The sequence below is a fragment of the Dendrobates tinctorius genome, unplaced genomic scaffold (assembly GCF_039654945.1).
Source record: "Dendrobates tinctorius isolate UK_male_01 unplaced genomic scaffold, ASM3965494v1 ptg000070l, whole genome shotgun sequence".
NCBI lineage: Eukaryota > Metazoa > Chordata > Amphibia > Anura > Dendrobatidae > Dendrobates > Dendrobates tinctorius.
The window spans coordinates 28,210,098-28,215,326 of NW_027361738.1; positions in this window are offsets into that span (position 1 = coordinate 28,210,098).

The following is a 5,229-nucleotide window of genomic DNA, read 5'->3' on the forward strand; positions in this document are numbered from 1 at the left end:
CTCTGGTTTAACGGATTAAAAATTTAAAATGTGAAAATTGCGAAATTTTCAAAATTTTCGCCAAATTTCCATTTTTTTCACAAATAAATGCAAACATTATTGACCTAAGTTTACCACTAACATGAAGCCAAATATGTCACGAAAAAACAATCTCAGAATCGCTAGGATCCGTTGAAGCGTTCCTGAGTTATTACCTCATAAAGGGACACTGGTCAATATTGCCAAAAATGGCCAGGTCACTAAGGTCAAAATAGGCTGGGTCATGAAGGGGTTAATAACCTCACCCACTTTTCTCTGCACCCGCTCTAGTTTATCCATTTCTTTCTTTTACACCACAGACTGTACACAGTATTCTAAGTGTGGTTGCACTAGTGACTTGGTAAAACTATATTTTTGTAATGAATATTGCCTCCCATTTTTTTTTTTAATATGCCTTGGCAGCAGCTGTCTGGCACTGGTCACTAAAGTGGAGTTTATCAACCCATACACCCAAGACTCTCTCGGTGCTAGTTTTAACCAGTGTTTTACTGCTTTGTACATAGTTGTATAGGTTATTTCCTCGACTGACGTGCATGACCTTACACTTAGAATCATAGAATTGTAGAGTTGGAAGGGACCTCCTGGGCCATCTGGTCCAACCCCCTGCTCAAAGCTGGATTCGTTAAATCATCCCAGACAGATGTCTGTCCAGCCTCTGTTTGAAGACTTCTATTGAAGGAGAACTCACCACCTCTCGTGGCAGCCTGTTCCACTTATTGATTACTCCAACTGTCAAAAAGTTTTTTCTAATATCTAATCTGTGTCTCCTCCCATTCAGTTTCATCCCATTGATTCTAGTCTTTCCTTGTGAAAATGAGAATAAAGTTGATCCTTCTACAATGTGACAGCCCTTGAGATATTTGTAGACAGCTATTAAGTCTCCTCTCAGTCTTCTCTTCTGCAAGATAAACATTCCAAAATCCTGCAACCTTTCCTCATAAGACAGGGTTTGCAGACCGGTCACCATTCTGGTCGCTCTTTTCAGAACTTGCTCCAGTTTGTTGATGTCTTTTTTAAAATGTGGCGCCCAAAACTGGACACAATTTTCCAGATGAGGTCTGACCAAAGAGGAGTAGAGGGCAATAATGACTTCACGTGATCTAGACTGTATGCTTCTGTTACTACATCCTAGAATTGCATGTCTTTTTTTGCTACTGCATCACACTGTTGACTTATATTCAGTCTTTGATCTATTAGTATACCCAAGTCTTTTTCACATGTGCTGTTGCTTAGCCCTATTCCTCCCATTCTGTATATGCTTTTTCATTTTTATTGCCCAGATGTAGTACTTTGCATTTTTCCCGTTAAAAAACATTCTGTTGCTGCCCACTGCTCCAGTTTATTTATATCTTTTTGAATCCTCTCTTTCTTCTCTAGACATCTTTCTGAGGTCCACGTTTATACTTTTATCTACATCTATCACCGCGATCTTGTCCTTACTAGTACAGTGTTACATGTAGTTTTCGATAACACAAAATACACAATAAAACTTTTTTACTGAAATCTTTTATTCTATACAACCATAAAGTACACTTCATTAAACTATTCTGTATGTTCCCCCGAAACTACAACTGTATCAGAATGGCCGTAGTGGAAATGTACAGTTGTAAAATGGGCTTAGATTACAATTCAACATAAAAGTTACTGGAACTAGAAGTAATGAGCAACTTTATAGAAATACACAAATGACTGATCACTGGATAGAAAAAAAAGATGTCAACAATTTGCAGAATTGGATGTCATTACCCAATTTGTGAATTTTTTACAAAATTGGCGTAAACCTACATATAAAACAATTATTCCATGCCTCGGTATATTCTATTAAGCAGACAGCAGGCGCATCAAAATTGTTTTCTATGAAATGTCTTCTTGTGGCAGTAGAATTTTAGTAGACGTCTCAATACCCATAATGTCAAAGAGTAATAGCATCCTTTATACAATATACATTGTGAATAACTACTAGTATTATATATTCCAGATCTAGCCTTCTTATGTCGCAGGGACCGGCCCCCATTTAATGTTTTATATATTTTAATTTTATGAAATTTGAACTGTGATTTAACACTTCGGTTACTTTATAGGGTCCCCCCCCATCTCCACGATCCTATCCCAATATGTAGTAGGTGTAGTAATAATAATAATAATAATAATAATAATGCTATTAGCATACACCTCCAATTAGAAATGTAGTATAGTTCTTCTGATTCGCTATGTCTCTTTCCCCATGTGCAGGCATTGCTGGACCTTAGATATCCATGGTTATGACCATTCATATAGTGAGTTAGTTAGCAAGTGGTCGTAACAATGGATACCCAAGGTCCTGCAATGCCTACACATGAGAAAAGAGACAGCGAATCAGAAAAACTATACTATATTTCTAATTGGAGGTATTTTCTACTATTACTACTAGGAGACACGCCGGTGACCTTGAGATCGTAGCGACCTTGGAGCAATAAGGAAAAAAAAAATGTTGCAAATAGAGGCATAGCCCTTTAAGCACAAATTCCTTCCCTGTATGAGTCAAGTCACTGCAAAAGTCCTTGGCAGGTGGAGGAGGGAAGAGCTGGGTCAGGAGGTGAAGAAGGGAGTGATAAATGCAGGGAAAAGAGATTTCCTGTTTCTACATAGATCAGGGAAAAGAGAAGACATTAACTGGGTAGAAAGGATGAATGAGCAATTGTAAGTACACCGTGCTATATGATGATTGCAATATATTAAGAGGATAAAAAAATGGATGTAAGTGCTTCTTTGAAGGTTCAGGTTACACAATTAAGTTTATATAAACCTGGCACCATACTACTTCCTCAATAAAAATGTTTTTGTACCAATATAAAATGACTTTTACTTTATCACTTAGAAAGAACCCACAATATTCAGATAAAGTCAACAATAGGTTCGTAATACACCTTGACCAGACATAGAAGAGGACAACGTGACCAGATTGGCAAACAATCGGTCTAACGTTTTCTGTGAATTTCAGTAATAGATGACTTCTATACTGTACACTGCTGAAATATTTCATTGTTGATGCTTACATGGATGACCATTCGCCACCTTGTGCAAAAACAGTGACGGATGTTTGATTAGTAGTGTTCTTGCTAAAGGTGCTGTCACACTTAGCGATGCACCAGCGATCCCGACCAGCGATATGACGCGGTCAGGATCGCTGGTGCATCGCTAAGTGGTCGCTAGTGAGCTGCCACTCAGGCAGATCTCACCAGCGACATCACTGGGGACGGGGGTCACTACTTACCTGTCAGACGAGGCGATCCTGCGTCCTCCCGCCCGGCTCCACGCTCGTCTCTCCACAGGAAGCGGATGACGAGAAACGGTCCAGGACGTTCTCGCACGATCAGCGATAAGGAGCGGGTCGTAGGTAAGTATCAGACACAGCGATATCGCTAGCAATATCGCTATAACGTCACAAGTTATAGCGATATTGCTAGCGATATCGCTTAGTGTGACAGGTCCTTAATCCTAATTTGCAGCATATGTCCAGCTGTCCTGCAGATCAAGTTGTCTGCAGCGACCCCCACCACTGCTACATGGTAGTTAGGGAGCGGTCCAGACTACACAACCAGACTATGAGCCGATTTATGATGATTTACATCCAAGCCAGTCATGATGAGGGGCGGGGGTGTTAAGAGTCAGACACACATTGTTCATTACAAAGTGCACGCAAAGGTTGCCACCACAACAGGGCTCAGGACGTGAGGAGTCTCCGGATGCCAGCAAATACTTCAGTTGGATGTACGTCGTCGGATGCCTATTCAGCTGAAGTATATTGTGGTGCACAGACCAAATGGGTCTGTGCGCGGCAATACATGTTGCTGGCCAATCATAAGCCAGCAGCTGACTTCAGCACATAAGTGACTGGCAGAGACGTCATGTGTTCCCGTCGTATGGACGCTGAAGTCAGCTGCTGGCTTCAGAAGAGGACACCGCGTGGTGGGGGGAGCAGAGAGACGGTGAGTATAATGGTTTATGTTTTCTCTATACATTAAAGAACAGTGGCATAATGGGAGACATATACCAGGATGGGGCCCAGGATAAGGAATATGTGTGTATGTATGTATATATACACTAGAGTCTGATGGGCCCCGACGCAAAATTGTTACAGCCTCTCCCTCCCCACACCGTCCTGATATATATATATCTCTATCAGGACGGTGTGGGGAGGGAGAGGCTGTAACAATTTTGCGTCGGGGCCCATCAGACTCCAGTTACGCTGCTGGCTGCAAGCCTCAAAATGAATCGGTCACGTCTTAAATAATGGCGTGTGTCTTGCCACAAATCTTAGTCTCCCGTAGACTGGAGTAAGATTTCTAGTGTGGGGTACGCCACAGCTTGTCATGAAGTAGATGAGCTGACGTTGCCTCGGCCCATCCCAGCTCTGCCCATTTTGGCGGAGCTACTCGCAACTGGCGTGAATACGTAAAAAGTTGCAACCTCGCATTGCACAAACATTTTGTGACTTTCCAAAATATTTTATGCCAGATTTTTTAAATCTGAGCCTGTGTGCTCATGATTTTATTAAGGACATTTCTTATAAAGTACTTAACCACCTTAATGAGCGCCTGCAGTACCTGTGTGACAGAGCCTTTAATTTCACAATTTAGATGCCCCCATGTTGCAGGAAATATAATAACATGGTGTGCACATTTGAGAAAGTGTCTGCCCCAATTTGGCATAGATTTTTTTTCTTAAATTAAAAAAGGGGGAAAAAAAACTTATCCAAATTAGCTCTCATGCAGAAGTAATAAAGCTACTTACACGAGCCTAACCGGAGACTCCTCCAAAAGGAAAAGCAGCTGAACCACCGACAGCTTGTTGGCAGGACACGGTGCCTTAGCTGCAGCTGTCTGTAGTTTCAGTGGCTTTTCCTTTTGGAGGAGTCTCTGGTTAGGCTGGTGTAAGTAGCTTTATTACTTCTGGATGAGATCTAATTTGCATACTTTTTTTTCCTCTTTTATGAAATGCTGACTGCAGCTGCCACTAGAGGGAGCATATGAGCATACACATTGACTTCAATAATAAGACAGTCTGCGATCAGCTCCCTCTACTGGTGGCTGCAGACAGTCATCTCTTAACTATGGCTACACACAGGATTTGCAATTGAGAACAAAGCTTCCACAACTAGGAAGATATATTAAAAAGTAAATCTTTTTGGACTTAAAAATGACACGATAA